Here is a 22,360-nt window from a genome sequence, read left to right as displayed (position 1 = left end):
CTATTCTTTGCAGCCAAAGATGTAGAAGCTCTATACAGTCAGCAAAAACAAGACCAGGAGCTGACTGTGGCTCAGATCATGAACTCCTTATTGCCAAATACAGACTGAAATTGAAGAAAGTGGGGAAAACCACTGGACCATTCAGGTATGACCTAAATAAAATCCCTTGTAACTATACAGTGGATGTGAGAAACAGATGTAAGGGACTAGAACTGATAAACAGAGTGCCTGATGAACTATGAATGGAGGTTCGTGACATTGTACAGGAGACAGGGATCAAGACCATCCCCAAGAAAAAGAAATGCAAAATAGCAAAATTTCTGTCTAAGGAGGTCTTACAATTAGCTGTGAAAAGAAGGGAAGCCAAAATCAAAGGAGAAAAGGAAAGATATAAACATCTGACTGCAGAGTTCCAAAGAATAGCAAGGAGAGATAAGAAAGCCTTCCTCAGCGATCAGTGCAAAGAAATAGAGGGAAACAATAGAATGGGAAAGACTAGAGATTTCTTCAAGAAAACTAGAGATACCAATGGAACATTTCATGCAAAGATGGGCTCAATAAAGGACAGAAACATTATGGACCTAACAGAAGCAGAAGATATTAAGAAGAGGTGGCAAGAATACACAGAACTGTACAAAACAGATCTTCACAACCTAGATAATCATAATGGTGTGGTCACTCACGTAGAGCAAGACATCCTGGAATGTGAAGTCAATTGGGCCTTAGGAAGCATGATTATGAACAAAGCTAGTGGAGGTGATGGAATTCCAGTTGAGCTATTTCAAATCCTAAAAAATGATGCTATGAAAGTGCTGTACTCAATATGACAGCAAATTTGGAAAACTCAGCAGTGGCCACAGGACTGGAAAAGGTCAGTTTTCATTCCAATCCCAAAGAAAGGCAATGCCAAAGAATGTTCAAACTACCTGGCAATTGCACGCATCTCACTCGCTAGAAATGTAAGAACACACAGAACTATACTAAAAATAATTTAATGACCCAGAAAACGATGATGGTGTAATCACTCACCTAGGGTCAAACATCTTGGAATGCAAAGTCAACTGGGTTTGAGGAAGCATTATTATGAACAAAACTAGTGGAGGTGATGAAATTCAAGCTGAGCTATTTCAAATCCTAAAAGATGATGTGAAATTGTTCCACTCATGCCAGCAAATTTGGAAACTTCACCAGTAGCCACAGGACTGGAAATGCTCAGTTTTCATTCCAAACCCATAAAAGGCAATGCCATAGAATGTTCAAACTACCACATGTTTGCACTCATCTTACATCTTTGCAAAGAAATACTCAAAATATCCATGCTAGATTTCAATGTTATATGAACTGAGAACTTCCAGATGTACAAACCAGATTTAGAAATGGTGGAGAAACCAGAGATCAAATTCCTAACATCCAATGGATCATAAGAAAAGCAAGAGAACCCCCCCCCCCAAAAAAAAAAAATCTACTTCTGCTTCATCGACTACTATAAAGCCTTTGACTGTGTGGATCACAAAAAACAGTGGAAAATTCTTCAAGAGATAGCAATTGTAGACCACCTTACCTGCCTCCTGAGAAACCTGTATGCAGGCTAAGAAGCAATTGTTAGAGCTGGACATGGGACAAAGGACTGGTCAAAATTTGGAAAAGAGTACATCACCTTTATATTGTCACTCTGCTTACTTAACTTATAGGCAGAGTACATCATGAGAAATACCAGGCGTATGAAGCACAAAGTGGGAATCAAGATTGCCAGGAGAAATATCAATAATCTCAGGTATGCAGATGACACCACCCTTATGACAGAAATTGAAGAGAAACTAAAGAGCCTCTTGATGAAGGTGAAAGGAGAGAGTGAAAAACTGGCTTAAAACTCATTCAAAAACCAGAAATCATGGCACCCATTCCCATCTCTTCATGGCAAATAGATGAGGAAACAATGGAAACAGTAAAGGACTTTATTTTCTTGGGCTCCAAAATCACTGCAGCTAGTGACTACAGATATGAAATTATAAGGCCCTTGCTCCTTGGAAGAAAAGCTATTACAAACTGAGGAGCATATTAAAAAGCAGAGACATTACTTTGCCAACAAAGATCTGTATAGTCACAGCTATGGTTTTTCCAGTAGTCATGCATGGATGTGAGAACAGAACCATGAATAAGCTGAGCACTAAAGAACTGATTTTTTTTGCATTATGGTGTTGGAGAAGACTCTTGAGAGTCCCTTAGACTACAAGGAGATCAAACCAGTCAATCCTAAAGGCAATCAGTCCTGAATATTCATTGGAAGAACTGATGCTGAAGCTTCAGCTCCTATACTTTGGCCACCTGATGTGATGAGCAGACTTATTAGAAAAGACCCTGATTCTGGGAAAGATTGAGGGCAGGAGGAGAAGGGGACAACAGAGGATGAGATGGTTGGATGGCATCACTGACTCAATGGCCATGGATTTGAGCAAGCTCCAGGAGGTGGTAAAGGACAGGGAAGCCTGGTGTGCTGCAGTCCAATGGGTTGCAAAGAACTGGACATGATTGAATGACTAAACAGCAATAACTTTATCTGCATCCACAGTGGTAACTGCAAAAGGTTAATTAATACTTATTGAATTTTTAAAAAATTGACAAATTCCCATGTTTGTAGATAAAGATATATTTAGACTCTTGCTTGCTTTTAATCCTGAATGAAAGATTTACATTTTGAGGCTTTTTATTTAGTATACTCTGATGATTATAAGGAGTACATTTAGTTGATTTTTTTATATTTTATTAGTCCCATTGTCTTGAATTTCATAAATTAGTTTCTGGATAGACTGAGGATTTCAATTGCTTTCACAAAGTAATTTGGGAAAAGTAAAGTAAAATGAACACCTTTCTCTCTAGCCCTAAAACTTTCACAGCTGTGCAGTAGCTTGTAGGAAAGAATTCATACTCTGATAACACATAAAATTATTCTGTTTAATGAACTTCTTTCAAAACTTCCCAAACTAACAAGATATGCCCAAATTGAGGACAGGAATTAAGAAACTAAGTATTCTTCTCCTTTAAAATCCTTTTTCATCTCATCACACTCACTCGAAACTGTGAAAATTGCTTAGTCAAATTTCAATGTTGAAGAAATGAACAAAATAATGAATTAGTGAATGATGAATAAAGGGAGAGCCACATGGAGAAAGAAATCCTGTTTATTTTGTAAAACTGACAGCACCAAAAACCATTGATTGTATAAAAGTACTATTAAAATAGACATCTGTTACATTTTTACATCTTAAAACTTCTGCCAGAATAAATCTTACCTTCAAGTCTTAACAGATGTTTGTGTTTCATTTGAAATTTTTGATCCACCACATATCTCTATGCTTTATAAGTGAAATTTATCATTAGTAAAAGTGAATAAATGAAGAATCATAATAAACTTTTTCTAAATTAAGATCCCTCTTAATAAATTCTATCCACTCTTATTTTGTAACTACCTTAATAATCCAGTTCATCATTTAATACTCAATTATTTAACTGACTGTAAAGTGGTCAACTCGCTTTTGCAACTTTCTCCACTATCATTTATCCTTTACATGTGAATTATATTCTCTCCCACCCCTGATTTTGGGAAAACCAATTTTCCCCCCAAAATTGGTTGAATGATTTTTCAGAACAAAAATGCAAAATTGTGGTATTGACTTATAATTAAATGGACAGTACTCTATTAGTGAAGGTAATTGTGACTTCCGTAAGAGCCAAACCACAAGGTTTGAATAGCATAATGCAAAAAAAAAAAAAAAATTCTTCTCATGTATCTATTCAACATGAATAATTCTTGTGGTTGCCTTTCCTCTGGGTTATAAATTAGGTATTCAAACTCTTTCCATATTGTGACTCTATCCATTTTAATCTGGAGCTCCAAGGTTTACCCTGGGAAGGCTTCTACATCATTTAGTCAGAGGGAAAATAAATGGGAAAATGCGTGGGAAGTTTAGAGCATCTAGACCTGGAAATGGTGGCCATTATTTCATATTGTTTTAATCAGAACTTGGTTACATACCATATATAACTATCATGGAGACTTCAGATAGTAATCTAGTTCATTGGCAAAGAAGCTGGAAAAAGATATTGATCACTGTCTCATGTACATGCACTTCTACCTGTAGAGGTTCTCCAATGTGTCTTGAAAATAAACCTGCATCCTAGATGGAACTTCCCATAGTTACTGTGGTGTCCAAGTCAGATTCATAAGCTACTATTTAAATTCTGTGAGCCATTCCAAATACTTTCCATTTATGCTTAGATAAGCCAAAAAATTGGCCATAATTCTAGCATTTTTATCCAAAATCTTAACTAATATACTCTTCCAGTCACATTCCTCATTTTATCCCCAATCAAAATTGGAAAAAAACAAAACAAAACAAAAACTAACTATTCAGTTAGTCAAGTCTTCTCTAAAATAATGTTACTTATTCTAGTCTTAAAATGTCTCCCTTTGAGGTTATTCCTGAATTCTCCTGAACCTCCAAATATGAATACCTATTAGTTTTTCCCAATATACCATGAGTGACTCACCTCCAAAAGTCTTTTTGTGAGTATGTGCTACTTCCATATTTACATTCTATTTCAGTATTTACTGAATTTCAATTAATTTCTAGTTATTGTTTTAGTGGCTATCTATTTTCCAGAGCAATTAGATGAATTTTCCCTTTGTAATTTATTTCCATTCACCTGTCAATATAATTGCCTAATCTTTTCTTCCCTTCAAAAACTTTATCAGATGAGTGATGCTGATTCTTTTCTACATCTCCTTCTCTGTACTGGGGATTGGGGCTTGAAAAGTTAAGGAGGAGAAAAAGAAGTATTAGGAGATATTGAAAAGCCAGACACAAATATTTATATTCTATATAATTTCATTTATAAGACATTTTCTAAAATATAAAACTATGGAGATAAAAAGCAGATTCATTGTTGCTAGCTTCTAGGAATCAGGACATGAAAATAACAGAGTCACTCAGTCATATCTGACTCTTTGTGGGCTCCATGGACTGTAGCCCACCAGGCTCCTCTATCATGGAAGTTTCCCGGCAAGCGTACTGGAGTGTGTTGTCATTTCTTACTTAAGGGAATCTTCTTGTCCAAGAATTGAAGCCGCATCTTATGTCTTCTGCATTGGCAGATGGGGCCTTTACCACTACTGCCTCCTGGAGAGCTTGAAACTGAGAAGAAAAGGACACAAAGGAATTTTTTAGGTTTAGGAAAATCTTCTGTATCTTGATGGATGTTACATAACTGCACATGTTTGCCATAATTCATCAAACTACCTAAATGGGGTAGATTTTCCTCTATGTAAATTATACCTAAATAAACTTGACAAAAATCCAAAATAATAATGCCCCAAATACATTGCTTCATATTGAAGTCATTTCACATGATGACTCAATTTTTTCATCTTTAGCCTGCTGTATTCAAAAAAACCTATTGATCAACTATTATAGGCTTCATTAAGAATTCCCAAATTTATGAAGCACATTGTTTTAGTTCTCTTTGCTTGTAATACACTTAAATATGTTTCACCTGCTGGAGAGCTACTCATCTTTGTAGAATAATCAGTTGATTATTCTAGATAATTGTAGATAATCATGATTATCACTTCCTTAAGATATCTCTATTTATATCTATCTATCTATGTATATCACTTAATATATATAGCTAACTACACATTTTAATTTCCCCACTTCAATATAATCCCATTTACCTCTGTAACTGTCATGGAATTGCTTCTCTAATCCCAGTATTTTCTGTACTTTTTGTTGATAACAACACACACATGGGTAAATGATTCGAACTGCTAGACTCAATGTTTTAGGATGTGTGTATTACGAATCCTGATACACCCACCTACTTGAAACTGAAATGCTACTTGCTCGATGTTGTCTGACACTTTAAAGCCCAATGGACTGTAGCCTCTGTTCATGGAATTCTCCAGTAGTCATTCCCTTCTATTGGGATTTCCTCAATTCAGGGATCTAATCCACATTGCAGGCAGATATTTTACCATTTGAGCTACCAGGGAAACAACACCCTTCTCCTCAGTTAAATTCAGTCGATCAGTCGTGTCCAACTCTTTGCGACCCCATGAATTGCAGCATGCCAGGCCAGGCCTCCCTGTCCATCACCAACTCCCGGAGTTCACCCAGACTCACGTCCATCCAGTCAGTGATTCCATCCAGCCATCTCATCCTCTGTGTCCCCTTCTCCTCCTGCCCCCAATCCCTCCCAGCATCAGAGTCTTTTCCAATGAATCAACTCTTCGCATGAGGTGGCCAAAGTACTGGAGTTTCAGCTTTAGCATCATTCCTTCCAAAGAAATCCCAGGGTTGATCTCCTTCAGAATGGACAGGTTTGATATCCTTGGAGTCCAAGGGACTCTCAAGAGTCTTCTCCAACACCACAGTTCAAAAGCATCAACTCTTTGGTGCTCAGCTTTCCTTATAGTCCAACCCTCATATGCATACATGACCACTGGAAAAATCATAACCTTGACTAGACGGACCTTTGTTGGCAAAGTAATGTCTCTAATTTTAATAGGCTATCTAGGCTGGTCATAACTTTCCTTCCCAGGAGTAAGCATCTTTTAATTTCATGGCTGCAATCACCATCTGCAGTGATTTTGGAGCCCCAAAAAATAAAATCTGACACTGTTTCCAGTTTCCCCATCTATTTCCCAGGAAGTGATGGGACTAGATGCCATGATCTTAATTTTCTGAATGTTGAGCTTTAAGCCAAATTTTTCACTCTCCTCTTTCAGTTTCATCAAGAGGCTTTTTAGTTCCTCTTCACTTTCTGCCATAAGGGTGGTGTCATCTGCATATTTAAGGTTATTGATATTTCTCCCTGCAATCTTCATTCCAGCTTGTGCTTGTTCCAGCCCAGCGTTTCTCATGATGTACTCTGCATACAAGTTAAATAAGCAGGGTGACAATATACAGCCTCGAAGCACTCCTTTTCCTATTTGGAACCATGTTGGTCCATGTCCAGTTCTAACTGTTGCTTCCTGACCTGCATACAGGTTTCTCAAGAGGCAGATCAGGTGGTCTGGTATTCCTATCTCTTTCAGGATTTCCCACAGTTTATTGTGATCCACACAGTCAAAGGCTTTAGCATAGTCAATAAAACAGAAATATATGTTTTTCTAGAACTCTCTTGCTTTTTCCATTATCCAGTGGATGTTGGCAAATTGACCTCTGGTTCCTCTGCCTTTTCTAAAACCAGTTTGAACATATGGAATTTACAGTTCATGTATTGCAGAAGCCTGGCTTGAAGAATTTTGAGCATTACTTTACTAGCATGTAAGATGAGTGCAACTGTGCATTAGTTTGAGCATTCTTTGGCATTGCCTTTCTTTGGGATTGGAATGAAAACTGACCTTTTTCAGTCCTATGGCCACTGCTGAGTTTTCCAAATTTGCTGGCATATTGAGTGCAGCACTTTTAAAGGATCATCTTTCAGGATTTGAAATAGCTCAACTGGAATTCCATCACCTCCATTAGCTTTATTCATAGTGATGCTTTCTAAGGCCCACTTGACTTCACATTCCAGGGTGTCTGGCTCTAGGTGAGTGATCAAACCATCATGATTATCTTAGTCGTGAGGATATTTTTTGTATAGTTCTTCTGTGTATTCTTGCCACCTCTTCTTAATATATTCTGCTTCTGTTAGGTCCATACTATTTCTGTCCTTTATTGAGCCCATCTTTGCATGAAATGCTCCCTTGGTATCTCTAATTTTCATGAAGAAATCTCTAGTCTTTCCCATTCAGTTGTTTTCCTCTATTTCTTTCCATTGATTGCTGAGGACTGCTTTCTTATCTCTCCTTGCTATTCTTTGGAACTCTGCATTCAGATGCTTTTATCTTTCCTTTTCTCCTTTGCTTTTGCTTCTCTTCTTTTCACAGCTCATTTGTAAGGCCTCCCCAGACAGCCATTTTGCTTTTTTGCATTTCTTTTCCATGGGGATGGTCTTGATCCATGTCTCCTGTACAATGGCACAAACCTCATTCCATAGTTCATCAGGCACCCTATCTATCAGAACTAGTCCCTTAAATCTATTTCTCACTTCCACTGTATAATCATAAGGAATTTGATTTAGGTCATACCTCAATGGTCTAATGGTTTTCTCTACTTTCTTCAATTAACTCTGAATTTGGCAATAAGGAGTTCATGATCTGAGCCACAGTCATCTCCTGGTCTTGTTTTTGCTGACTGTATAGAGCTTCTCCATCTTTGGCTGCAAAGAATATAATCAATCTGATTTCAGTGTTGACCATCTGGTGATGTCCATGTGTAGAGTCTTCTCTTGTGTTGTTGGAAGAGGATGTTTGCTATGACCAGTGAGTTTTTCTGGCAAAACTCTATTAGGCTTTGCCCTGTCTCATTCCATATTCCAAGGCCCAATTTGCCTGTTACCCCAAGTGTTTCTTGACTTCCTACTTTTGCATTATATTCCCCTATATTGAAAAGGACATCTTTTTGGGGTGTTAGTTCTAAAAGGTCTTGTAGGTCTTCATAGAACCATTCAACTTCAGCTTCTTCAGCACTACTGGTTAGGGCTTAGGCTTGAATTACTGTGGTATTGTATGGTTTGCCTTAGAAATGAACAGAGATCATTCTGTCTTTTTTAGGATTGCATCCAAGTACCACATTTCGGACTATTTTGTTGACCATAATGGCTACTCCATTTCTTCTAAAGGATTCCTTCCCACAGTAGTAGATATAATTGTCATCTGAGTTAAATTCACCCATTCCAGTCCATTTTAGTTCACTGATTGCTAAAATGTCAATGTTCACTCTTGCCATCTCCTGTTTGAGCACTTCCAATTTGCCTTGATTCATGGACCTAACATTCCAGGTGCTTATGCAATATTGTTCTTTACAGCATCGGACCTTGCTTTTATCACCAGTCACATCTGGAAATACTATTGCTCTTATCAGTTGATTCCCCTAAGGATAAGATTTTCCTTCTTTAAAAAATTAATTTAATTTATTTTACTAATATTTCTACAGATTTTTGTCTCCTCCTTTGGATCAATTATGTCCATAGACTCATAATGCTAAGCAGCTTCCTAGAACTGACACAGTTAAAGTCTAATTAGCAGACATTCATTATCAGCCTGTCTCAAAGGAACTGTGAGTCTGAATGGTGATATTAACAAAATATGCCTATGTCTGGGACTTAATCCTTAAATGTTCATAGAAACTTGGGAAATCAAGCTGTATCCTACTCATACCGCTTCTCTAACCCAGGAGTCCATGATAGCCAACTCAGCTTTTATTCAGAATTTTGTAATAGAAATAATATCCCAAGTTCAAGCAAAGAAAATCATTCTTCTAATGAAGAGTTGCTTGGTTTTATTTTAGCTCACTGTTGGAAAACTTTTCCTTGAGCCAAAATATCTTATATAATATATTTGTTAAATGAATAATGAAATGCATGAAAAATATGATAATGTTGGAAATGTGTAACTGGAAGGGTTCATCTTCCTTGTGATATTTTTCCTTTTTAACTTTTCAATTTCTTCCAATAAGGACATATATGCTCTAGAAATATTGAATAAAATAAATTGAATAAAAATACAAAGATCACAAATTTTTAAACTTACTTTCCTTCTCAGCCACACCATTGGAATTTGATAGGCATTTCAGATATTTGAAGTCATGGAGTGTTTCAAATCATCATACAGAGTTTGGTTGTGTGTGTGTGTTCATGCATATGCATCATTTACTCTAAGTCGCTCAGTCGTGTCTCTTTGCGACCCCGTCAGCTGTAGCCTACCAGGCTCCTCTGTCCATGGGATTTTCCAAGCAATAGTACTGGAGTGGATTGCCATTTCCTTCTCCAGGGGATCTTCCCAAACCAGGGATTGAACCTGGGTCTCCCACATTGTAGACAGACGCTTTACCGTCTGAGCCACCAGGGAAGTCAGATTAACTTCAACTATTGCATATTTGCCCTACCTTTGAGTTTAGAAAATCCACAAAAATTAGATACAGTGTCTAATTTCCAGGTTGTTAATATCACAGAATTTTCAGGACATTTATATACTGGTCTGAAAACATGTGATTTATAATTCTTAGTGTATGGATTGATAAAATGACACCTGGTTTTCAAACATGTGTATTTTCCATTTTTACAAAAAATTTTTAAGGAGATGAGATGATATTCTCATATTTATTTGCTTTTGTTTGCATAATAAACTAGTTGCAAATAAGCATATGCAATTTGACAAATTGATGATATGACCTAACTGTTTATTTATTCAATTATATAGCTTACATATTAAATGTGTATATTAAGTGTGTATATCACTGTAATTAGAGCTCTGTGGTACCAAAGAAATGTAATGTTAATTGCAAACAATACTGGTTAACAGTGTAAGGTGATAGAAAATATTTTAGATTTAGAATCTAAACTCTATTATATCAGTCACAAAACTATACATAGATGTGTGTGTAAATACAACATATTTTCACTTAAGAAAAAACCAAAGTTTATTTTCCCTGTATGTGACTGTGTGTAGTTTTCTCTTAAAAAATAATAGTAATAGGAAACAATTATATTCACTTAATTGGAATAACTAAAATATTTCAACTAAACAACTGTAATGTGAAAAAGAAACAAAGAAAAACGATTTTCATTATGCGACCCATTATATCAAGAAGTTATTATTTATTGCTATGCTTTTTTTTCAAACAAACAGAAATAAGTTGTATAAGAGAAATCTCCATACAGACTAAAATATGTTTTGGGTTTGTAGTTAATTATGGTTTATTTGTTGTAACAAATTCTCAATGAATATGCATAATTGTGTATTTCCCATAATGGTTTAATTATATAGTCATTAGAAGAGGGAAATTACTAATGAAATCAGCTATGAAAATGGTAGATCATCTACAAAACCACTCAAATAGTATAGTACTTTAAAATTCTTTTGGCTTTGAGGATTTTAATATATATATTTTAGCTTAGCTACTATTTATATATATATACATATAATATCTGATTGTGAAATAATTTACATATAGTTTGAAAGTGAATTTTATCTTAAATACAGGATTTAAAGTCTGAAATTGTAATATTTCAGTTGTTTTTCAGCAGTGGAATATTCTCTCATCCATATTGGGGAAAATCACTTCTTATCATCTGAATGTGTTTTCCCAGGTGGATAATTGGGCAGGGGTGTGTGTGTGCATGTGTGTGTGTGTGTGTGTGTGTTCAGTGCTGAATTATATTAGGAAAATGTAGTGTTTCCAGGGAAGCCAGGAAATCCAGAAAGTAAAATCAATCAATTGTATTTAATTAAGCATCACAGAGTCAGATATGACTGAAGTGACTTAGCAGCAGCAGCAAACATCTACTATGTGCCTGCCTCTATTATGCAGGGCAACTTTAGGGTAAAGATGATGACACACCACTTGTCTTTAAGGAGATTATATTCTGGTAGGGAAGCATAAAACAAATATAGCAATTGTTATACCATATATCAGAATCTATCACAGAACAGTTTCATAAAATTAATTAGTCTAGGTGAGCTAAATTTCTTTCATCTGTGTCACAAAAATAGAGCTCAAATGATCTTGTTCATCTCTGAAAATAAAAACACTAGAACAGTTCTATTCTAGTTGTAGAACAGCCTGACACATAGAAGGCAATAAAAAAATGTTTGTTAAGGAGAAAGAAAAAAAAATAACTAAATGAACAAAACATACATGAGAAAAAAAAACTATGGGCTAATATTCAGAGTTAGTCAAATATTCATTGGAAGGACTGATGCTGAAGCTCCAATACTTTGGCCACCTTATGTGAAGAACTGACTCATTAGAAAAGACCATGATGATGGGAAAGATTGAAGGCAGTAGGAGAAGGGGATGACAGAGGATTAGATGGTTGGATGGCATCACCAACTTGATGAACATGAGTTTGAGCAAGCTCCAGGAGTTGGTGATAGACAGGGAAGCCTGACATGCTGCTGTCCATGGAGTCGCAAAGAGTCAGACACTGATAGAACTGAACTGAAGTAATGAGTGCTGTTTGAATCACTTTGTAGGGGAAAGCAGTCAGTTTAGGATGATCAGAAGAAATGTCTACTATAAAATTTTAGTTTATTTAATATGAGAGTTAATTAACCACTGTTACTTATATACAAAGTAGAAGTATGAAGGTTATTAACCCAGGAAAGTACAAGTATATATTCCAAAAACTTCCATCCCTACCAGATTACTACATTGATTAATATTCAGGGGTAAAGACAGAAAAGCAGTAATGGCATTTACTATGTCTCTTGTAACCAAAAAGTAAGCTGTGGTATCCAATGACACTGGACATCAGATTATAAAGAAAAATAATCTCTGAGAGATGGGAAACAGATGAGATCAGATCTAAGGACTTATCACATTGTCTTGAGACAATTTCTAGGCTGCTGTTCAGGAAGGGTAGAGGCAGACAGAGTCCTTGTGATGAGGAAAATAAACCAATTGCCTGGTCAAATCAAGGTGACTATTGTTAACAAAAAGAACACCAGAGGAGAGAGTAGCACAGATACAGACATTTGGAACTTTAAGGAAGATCCCATTTGATTATTCAGCTGACTATTGATAAGTGAATGCATGTATTATTAGAATCTGAGAAAGAACCACCTGAAAGTATTAGGGATGACAATTTCCAGAAATCACACAGGAGGAGGACAAGGAATAATGCCTATTTCCAATTAGAAAAAATCATGGTTCATAGGTCATTATGAAAAGTACAAGGAAATTCCTGCTTTAGTAATGGGAGATAATTGGTCCTAGACTAAACTCTGCTCTAGATCCAAACTAACAAGCCAATAAGTTTGATGATAAAATTTATTTCACATCATTTAAGTTTGTCCCAGTACAAATCTGAGGAACAATTAGAGAATTATTCTTCTAATGCATTTATAATCCAGTGAGTTAAGATTCACATTATATGACAACCAAACAAATATTCTGCCTTAGAACAAAATAGGAAAAAATATAAACCAAAACAAGAAGCAAAACCAAAACTGAAACTGAATTAGAACTAAATCAATTGCTAGAATCAACAAAGATATTAAATTTATTAAAACTATATTCCACATGTACAAATAGTTAAGTAGAGATGGTAAAGCTATATAATGCATAAATGAAATACTTCATGATGAAAACTACAGTGTGTGAGATGAGAATTACATTAATAGGCTTAATGGTATGTTAGATATTGCAGAAGAAAACATTAGTGAGAACGAAGACGTGATAATGAATCTTACCCAGATGAAAAGTACACACACAAAACTATTTTTAAAATTAAATGTGGCATCAAAAAGCTATAAAATTATATCACATATTCAAACATACACATTCCTGAAGCTGCAAAGGCAGAAAGGAATATTTGAAGACATAATACCTAATTTTCTCCAAAGTTAATAAATACTATTCTAGGGGAGACAGCAAAGCATTCTTTCTTTGCATTCTTAGGTCCTACAGCTCATATCCTGGAAATTAAAACTTAAAAAAGACAGATTAACATGAAAAAAAAAAAAAAAAAAGCGTTCATGATCAAGTGCAGTGTCCAGTGTCTAATCATGTAGGGGAAATAGTGATGCATAACTGAAAATTGGCAGTTAGCCCTCAAGCATATGTAGCATTTTAACAAAGAACAAAAAATTTGTAGAGAAATGACAAAATAGAAGAGTTCATATTTTTAAGGGAAGCAAACTATTGGAAGGCAGATAAATAGAGAAAACTATTATTGACTATACCAAAGCCTTTGACTCTGTGGATCACAATCAACTGTGGAAAATTCTGAAAGAAATGGGTATACCAGACCACCTGACCTGCCTCTTGAGAAACCTGTATGCAGGTCAGGAAGCAACAGTTAGAACTGGACATGGAACAACAGACTGGTTCCAAATAGGAAAAGGAGTACATCAAGGCTGTATATTGTCACCCTGTTTATTTAACTTATATGCAGAGTTCATTATGAGAAATGCTGGGCTGGAAGAAGCACAAGCTGGAAGCAAGATTGCGAGGAGAAATGCCAATAATCTCAGATATGCAGATGACACCACCCTTATGGCAGAGAGTGAAGAGGAACTAAAAGCCTCTTGATGAAAGTGAAAGAGGAGAGTGAAAAAGTTGGCTTAAAGCTCAACATTCAGAAAACGAAGATCATGGCATCTGGTCCCCTCACTTCCTGGGAAATAGATGGGGAAACAGTGGAAACAGTGTCAGACTTTATTTTTGGGGGCTCCAAAAATCACTGCATATGGTGATTGCAGCTAAGAAATTCAAAGACGCTTACTCCTGGGAAGGAAAGTTATGACCAACCTAGATAGCATATTCAAAAGCAGAAACATTACTCTGCCAACAAAGGTTCGTCTAGACAAGTCTATGGTTTTTCCAGTGGTCATGTATGGATGTGAGAGTTGGATTGTGAAGAAGGCTGAGCGCCGAAAAATTGATGCTTTTGAACTGTGGTGTTGGAGAAGACTCTTGAGAGTCCCTTGGACTGCAAGGAAATCCAACCAGCCATCCTAAAGGACATCAGTCCTGGGTGTTCTTTGGAAGGACTGGTGTTAAAGCTGAAACTCCAATACTTTGGCCACATCATGCAAAGAGTTGACTTATTGGAAAAAACTCTGATTCTGGGAAGGATTGGTGGCAGGAGGAGAAGGGGACAACAGAGTATGAGATGGCTGGATTGCATCACCAACTCGATGGACATGGGTTTGGGTGAACTCTGGCAGTTGGTGATGGACAGGGAGGCTGGTGTGCTGCAATTCATGGGGTCGCAAGGAGTTGGACACAACTGAGCAACTGAACTGAACTGAACTGAATGGAAGGAAAACCCTTTCATTGATCACAGACTTGTTGTGGTGAAAGTGTTTTCATAACTCATGAAGCTATTAGCCAATCCATGCAAGGCCACCCAAGACAGATGTGTCATAGTGAAGAGATCTGAAAACAAAACAAAACAAAACAAAACATGGTCCAGCAGAGGAGGGGATGGCAAACTACTCCAGTAAGTTTGCAATGAGAACCCCATGACCCGTATGAAAATGCAAAAAGATATGACACTGGAAAATGAGATTTGAAGGTTTCCAATATGCTATTGTGGAAGAGCAGATGGTGATTACTCTTAATAATATCTCCAGAAAGAATGAAATGGCTGGGCCAAAGTGGAAATTGCACTCAGTTATGGATGTCTAGTGGTGAAAGTAAAGTCCAATGGTGTAAAGATCCATATTGTGTAGGAATCTTAAATTTTAGGTCCATGAATCACAGTGAATTGGTTGAGGACAAGCAGGAGATGTCAAGAGTGAACATCAATATTTTAGGAATCAGTGAATTAAAATGGATGAGAATGGGTAAACTTAATTCAGATGAGCATTATATCTATTACTGTGGAAGAGTCACCAGTCCAGGTTCAATGCACGATGCTGGATGCTTGGGGCTGGTGCACTGGGACGACCCAGAGGGATGGTATGGGGAGGGAGGAGGGAGGGGGGAGGGGGGTTCAGGATGGGGAACACATGTATACCTGTGGCGGATTCATTTCGATGTTTTGCAAAACCAATACAATATTGTAAAGTTTAAAAATAAAATTAAATTAAAAAAAAAAGAAATGGAGTAGTCCGCGTAGTCAACAAAACAGTCCAAAATGCAGTACTCGAGTGCAGCCTCAACAATGACAGAATAATCTAGGTTTATTTCCAAGTCAGAGCATTCAGCATCACAGTAATCCAAATCTGTGCCCCAACTATGAATGCTAAAGAAGCTGAAGTTGACCAGTTCTGTGAAGACCTACAAAACCTTCTGGAACTAATGCTGGGAAAAAAAAAAAAAAAAAAAAAAGTTATTTTTATCTTGCATGTGTGCTAAAGTCCCTTCAGTCTCATCTGACTCTATCCAACCCTATGGTGGACATAGGGTTGTCCACCATACTGGAGTGGCTGGCCATGCCCTCCTCCAGGGGAATCTACCTTGCCCAGCAATTGAACCCACATTTCCCAGGACTCCTACATTGACAGGAAGGTTCTTTACCACTAACACCACCTGGGACGCCCCTTTTAATCATAGAGGAATATAAACGTAGGAAATCAAGATGCATCCAGATTTTGTGAAGAGAACACACGGGTCATAGCAAACACCCATTTCCAACAACCCAAGAGATGACCTAAGGCATGGACATCACCAGATGGTCAATAATGAAATCAGACTGATTATGTTCTTTGCTGCCAAAGATAGAGAAGCTCTATACAGTAAGCAAAAACAAGATCTGGAGCTGACTGTGGCTTTGATCATGAACTCCTTAGTGTAAATTTCAGGCTTAAGTTGAAGAAAGTAGGTGACCTAAATCAAATCCTTTATAATAATTATGCAGTGGAGGCAACAAATAAATTCAAGGAATTCGATCTGGTAGACAGAGTACCTGAAGAACTATAGATAGAGATTTGCAACATTGTACAGGAGGCAGTGACAAAATCATCCCAAAGAAAAAGAAATGTAAGAAGGCAAAGTGATTGTCTGAGGAGGCTTTAAATATAGCTGAGGAAATAAAAGAACTAGGCAGGGGAGAAGGGGAAATATATACCCAACTGAATGCAGATTTCCTGAGAATAGCAAGGAGAGATTAGGTTTTCTTAAATGAACAATGTAAAGAAAGAGAAGAAAACAATATAATCGGAAAGACTAGAGATATCTTCAAGAAAATTGGAGATATCAAGAGAATATTTCATGCAAGGATGGGCACGATAAAGGACAGAGAGGGTAAGCACTTAAAAAGCACAAGTAGAAGAGATTAATAAGAGGTGGCAAGAATACACTGAAGAACTGTACAAAAATGATCTTAGTGACCTGGATAACCATCATGGTGTGTTCACTCACTTTGGTGCCAGACATCATGGAGTGTGAGGTCAAGTGGGACTTAAGAAGCAATACTATGAACAAAGATAGTGGAAGTGATGGAATTCCAGTTGATCTATTTCAAATCCTAGAAGATGATGTTGTTAAAGTGTTGCATTCAATGTGTCAGCAAGTTTGGAAAACTCAGCAATACTGGGATAGGTCAGTTTTCATTCCAGTCTCAAAGAAAGACAATACAAAAATGCTAAAGTATAAATGCAAGTGTTAGTAGTTCAGTTGTGTCTGACATTTTGTGACCCCATGGTCTGCCCATGGAATTCTCTAGGCAAGAATACTGGAGTGGGTTGCCATTCCCTTCTAAAGGGGATCTATGCCACCAAGGGATCAAACCTGGGTCTCCTGAATTTCAGGCAGATTCTTTACAATCTGAGCTAATTGACATAAAATTGTGCTCATTTCACATGCTAGCAAGGTTATGTTCAAAATACTTCAAGCTAAGCTTTATCAGTATGTGAACTTACAGATGTATAAGCTGAATTTTGAAGCAACAGCAGAATTAGAGATCAATTTGCCAACATTTGTCAGATCATGGAGAAAGCAAGGGAGTTCCAGAAAGACATCTACTTCTCCTTCATTGATTACACTAAAGTATTGGACTGTGTGGATCACAGAAAACTATGGATAATTTTTAAAGAGATGGGAATACCAGACCATTTTGCCTGTCTCCTGAGAAAACTGTATGCAGGTCAAGGGGCAACAGTTAGAAGCAGACATGGAACAAAGGACTGGTTCAAAACTGGGAAAAGAGTATGACAAGGCTGTATATTGTAACCTTGCTTATTTAACTTATAAACAGAGCACATCATGCCAAACTCCAGGCAGAATGAATCACAAGCTGGAATTAAGATTTATGAAGAAATATCAACAACCTTATATATGAAGATGTTACCACTCTAATGGCAGAAACTGAAGAGGAACAAGAGTGTCTTGATGAGGGTGAAAGGAGTATGAAAAAACTGACTTAAAACTCAACATTCAAAAAACTAAGATCATGGCATCCAGTCCCATCCCTTCTTGGCAAACAGAAGGGGGAAAATTGGAAGCAGTGGCAGATTTTCTTTTCTTGGGCTTCAAAATCACTGTGCTTGTGACAGCAGTCATGAAATAAAAAGATACTAACTACTTGGAAGAAAGCTATGGTAAACCTAGACAATATATTAGAAAGCAGAAATATCACTTTGCCAACAAAGATCCATATAGTCAAAGCTATGGCTTTTCCAATAGTCATGTACAGATGTGAGAGCTGGACTTAAAAGAATGCTGAGGACCAAAGAATTGATGATTTCACATTGTAGTTCTGGAGAAGACTCCCTTGGATTGCAAGAAAACCAAATAAATCAATCCTAATGGAAATCAACCTTGAATATTCACTGAAAGGACTGATGATGAAGGTGAAGCTCCAATACTTTGGCCACCTGATGCAACGAACTGACTCACTGGGAAGAACCCTGATGCTGGGAAAGATCGAAGGTAAAAGGATAAAGGTTCAGTAGAGGATGAGATGGTTAGATAGCATCACCGTATCAATGGACATGAATTTGAGCAAACTCTGGGAGATAGTGAAGGACAAAGGACCCTGTCATGCTACAGTCCATGGGGTCTCAAAGAGTTGGACATGACTTAGCATCTGAACAAGAACAACACCAATGGAAGGTAACTGTTAATTTAAGAGGTTTGTTTGCAGATTCTTCACAGTGCAAAGTTTCCATCATGTTTATGGCCATAAAACTTCCCTTTGGGAGACAGGGTTTATGCTAGGCTTCATTTCTCATAAATGTCTGCTTTCAGTAACAGTTGGATAAAGGAAACTTTAGTATCCCTGCTTTCTGAATCTTATTGTCAATTGCCTTCAACTTAATTAAGTCTTATGCTGAAATGGCATATTATGAGATGGTATGTTTTCATCCTCAGTATTATAAATCCAGGTACCAAGAACCTCAAGAGCCTTGATGCATAAGAAACATAAAGGAAATTAAAGCAAGGTATATCATAATCAAATTCCTCTAAACAAACAAAAAATAGAAAAGTAAAAATTAGCCAGAGTAAACCAACACAGTAGTACAGAAACAAAGATAAGAACAACAGCACAGCCACTCAAGTGAGCAATGAGGAGGTTGACCTGTTAATTTAGAATTTTATATACAGCAAAGTATTTTTCAAAATGGAAAGTAAGTATACTAACGCATATAAATGGAATTTAGAAAGATGGTAACGATAACCCTGTATGTGAGACAGCAAAAGAGACACAAATGTATAGAACAGTCTTTTGGACTCTGTGGGAGAGGGAGTGGGGGGATGATTTGAGAGAATGACATTGAAACATGTATAATATCATATAAGAAATGAATCACCAGTCCATGTTCAATACAGGATACAGGATGCTTGGGGCTAGTGCACTGGGATGACCCAGAGGGATGGTATGGGGAGGGAGGTGGGAGGAGGGTTCAGGATTGGGAACACGTGTACACCCGTGGCAGATTCATGTTGATGCATGGCAAAATCAATACAATATTGTAAAGTAATTAGCCTCTAATTAAAATAAATAAATTTAAATTAAAAAATTCTTTCAGAAAAGTTGAAGGATTTAACCTCTAGTAGCCTTCCACTCAGAGAAGGCAATGGCACCCCACTCCAGTAGTCTTGCCTGGAAAATCTCATGGATGGAGGAGCCTGGTGGGCTACAGTCCATGGGGTCGCTAAGACTTGAACACAACTGAGGGACTTCACTTACACTTTTCACTTTCATGCATTGGAAAAGGAAATGACAACCCACTCCAGTGTTATTGCCTGGAGAATCTCAGGGACAAGGGAGCCTGGTGGGCTGCTGTCTATGGGGTCACACAGAGTCAGACATGACTGAAGCGACTTAGCAGCAGCAGCAGCAGCAGCAGCCTTTCACTATAAGAAATGCTCAATGATATCAGTCAGACAGAAATTAAGCCATTCTCAATAGGAAACACAATGAAGTGACCTGGAAATCATAGTGCTAAAAACATACATGCGTTCTTTTTCTTGTTGTTCAGTTGCCAAGTTATGTCCGACTCTTTGGGACCCCATGAACTGCAGCACACCAGGTTTCCCAGTCTCTTCACCATCTCCCAGAGTTTACCCAAGTTCATGTCCACTGAATCAGTTATGCCATCCAACCATCTCATCCTCTGTCACCCTCTACTCCCTCTGCCTTCAATCTTTCCCAGGATCAGGGTCTTTTCCAATCAATCAGCTGTTCGTATCAGGTGACCAAAGTAATGGAGCTTCAGCTTCAGCATCACTTCTTCTAAAGAATATTCAGGGTTGATTTCCTTTAAGATCGACTGGTTTGATATCCTTGCTGACCAAGTGACTCTCAAGAGTCTTCTCCAGCACTGCAGTTAAAAAGCATCAATTCTTCAAAGCTCTGCCTTCTTTATTGCACAAATTTCACATCAGCACATGACTATGGGAAAGACCATAGTCTTGACTATATGGATCTTTGTCAGCAAAGTGATGTCTTTGAATTTTAACACACTGTCTAGGTTTGTCATAGCTTTCTTATCAAGGCACAATAGTTTTCTAATTTCATGGCTGCAGTCACCACCTCCAGTGATTTTAGAGCCAAAGAAGAGGAAATCTGTCACTGTTTACACATTTTACCCTTCTATTTGTCATGAAGTGATGGGACTAGATGTCATGATCTTAGTTAATATTATTATTATTATTTAATATTCAGCTTTAAGCTGGCTTTTTCACTCTCCTTCTTTACCCTCACCAAAGTCTATCTGTTCTTCTACACACACACAATATTTTGTTTAAATATTCTTAAAGAAAAAATGATAAGTAAATAATTGAAACAATGTAGTGTGGAGTTTATAATATTTGTAAAAGTAAAACATATGACAAAATTATGAAAACTGTTGAAGGAGTGAAATGGAAACTCACTTCTTGAAGGTTCTTATAGTATTTGAAGGGCTTCCCTTAGCTCAGCTGGTAAAGAATCGGCCTGCAATGAAGGAGACACAAAAGACGTGGTGGGTTTCATCCCTGGGTTGGGAAGATCTTCTGGAGTAGGAAATGGCAACCCATTCCAGTATTCCTGCCTGGAAAATCCCATGGACAGAGGAGCATAATGGGCTATGGTCCATAGGGTACCAAAGAGTGGGACATGACTAGAGCGACTGAGCGTGCACATACGCCCAATATCTTTCTTGTAAAGAAAGACTGAGTTAAGCTTGTATATCATAAATATAAGGAAACACCACTATAAATATACTATAAACCAACAGAAATTTAAAAATATATATATATATATAAATATATAACAGGTATTAAAAAAGAAATAAGGGGAATATATTTTTAAAATTTATTTATAAATGCAGAGGAAATAGAAAATGGAAAAAAAAAAAAGCTTAGGTATAAAAATTAGGAAACAGTGGAATGAAAATATTGAACTAATCTCAACCATGAAAAATCAAATCCAGTAAATATAAATAGCATAAATATAACTTAAAAGCAGAGATCATGAGAATCAATTTAAAAAGGAGGAAATAAGCCTGTTGCCAACAAGACATACATTTTAAAAGTAAGTATTAGTGTTTTATTACATATATTTCTAGGTATTTTCATACAAATGTTTTTTTAATTGAATAAAAGTCAAGATGTTGTAAACAGATTGCTTTATTTTAATAAACCTAATGTTTATCTGTCAATAAATTTTCATAAAATTTCAGTGTGTCTAATACTGCGATCATATTGAAATCACCCTAATTGTTCAACTATTTCCTCAAAGCTGGTTTATCCAAATGAGATTTTGAGTCTGGGCCATGCATTTCGTTTGTTTGTTTTATTTTTTTATTGAATTATAGTTGATTATAAAGTTGTTATAGTTTCAGGTATACAGCAAAGTGATTCAGATGTATGTGAATATAGACATAGATGTATATTCTTCTTCAGATTCTTTCCCCATATAGGTCATTACAGAGTATTAAGTCAAATTCCCTGTACCCTACATTGGGTCCTATTGAAACCATTAGTTGCTCAGTCATGTCCATCTCTTTGTAACCCCATGGACTGTAGCTTACCACATTCCTCTGTCCATGGAATTCTCCAGGCAAGAATACTGGAAAGAAGCAATACCCTTCTCTAAGGTATCTTCCTGACCTAGGGATCGAACCCAAGTCTCCCACACTGCTGTAAGTTGCTTTACTGTCTGAGCCATGAGGGAAGCCAGGTCCTCATCAGCTATCTATTTTGTGTATGCTAGTGTGTATATGTCAATCCTAATTTGCTAATTTAGTTCACCCCCTTTCCCTTTGATATCCATGATATATTTTTATATGTCAGTGAAAACAGACTGGTTGCAAATAGGAAAAGGAGTTTGTCAAGGCTGTATATTGTCACCCTGTTTATTTAACTTATATGCAGAGTAC

Source organism: Bos indicus, chromosome 11 (genome assembly GCF_029378745.1).
Source record: "Bos indicus isolate NIAB-ARS_2022 breed Sahiwal x Tharparkar chromosome 11, NIAB-ARS_B.indTharparkar_mat_pri_1.0, whole genome shotgun sequence".
Lineage (NCBI taxonomy): Eukaryota > Metazoa > Chordata > Mammalia > Artiodactyla > Bovidae > Bos > Bos indicus.
The sequence above is the reverse complement of the archived record's forward strand: the minus strand, read 5'-3'. Positions refer to the sequence as shown.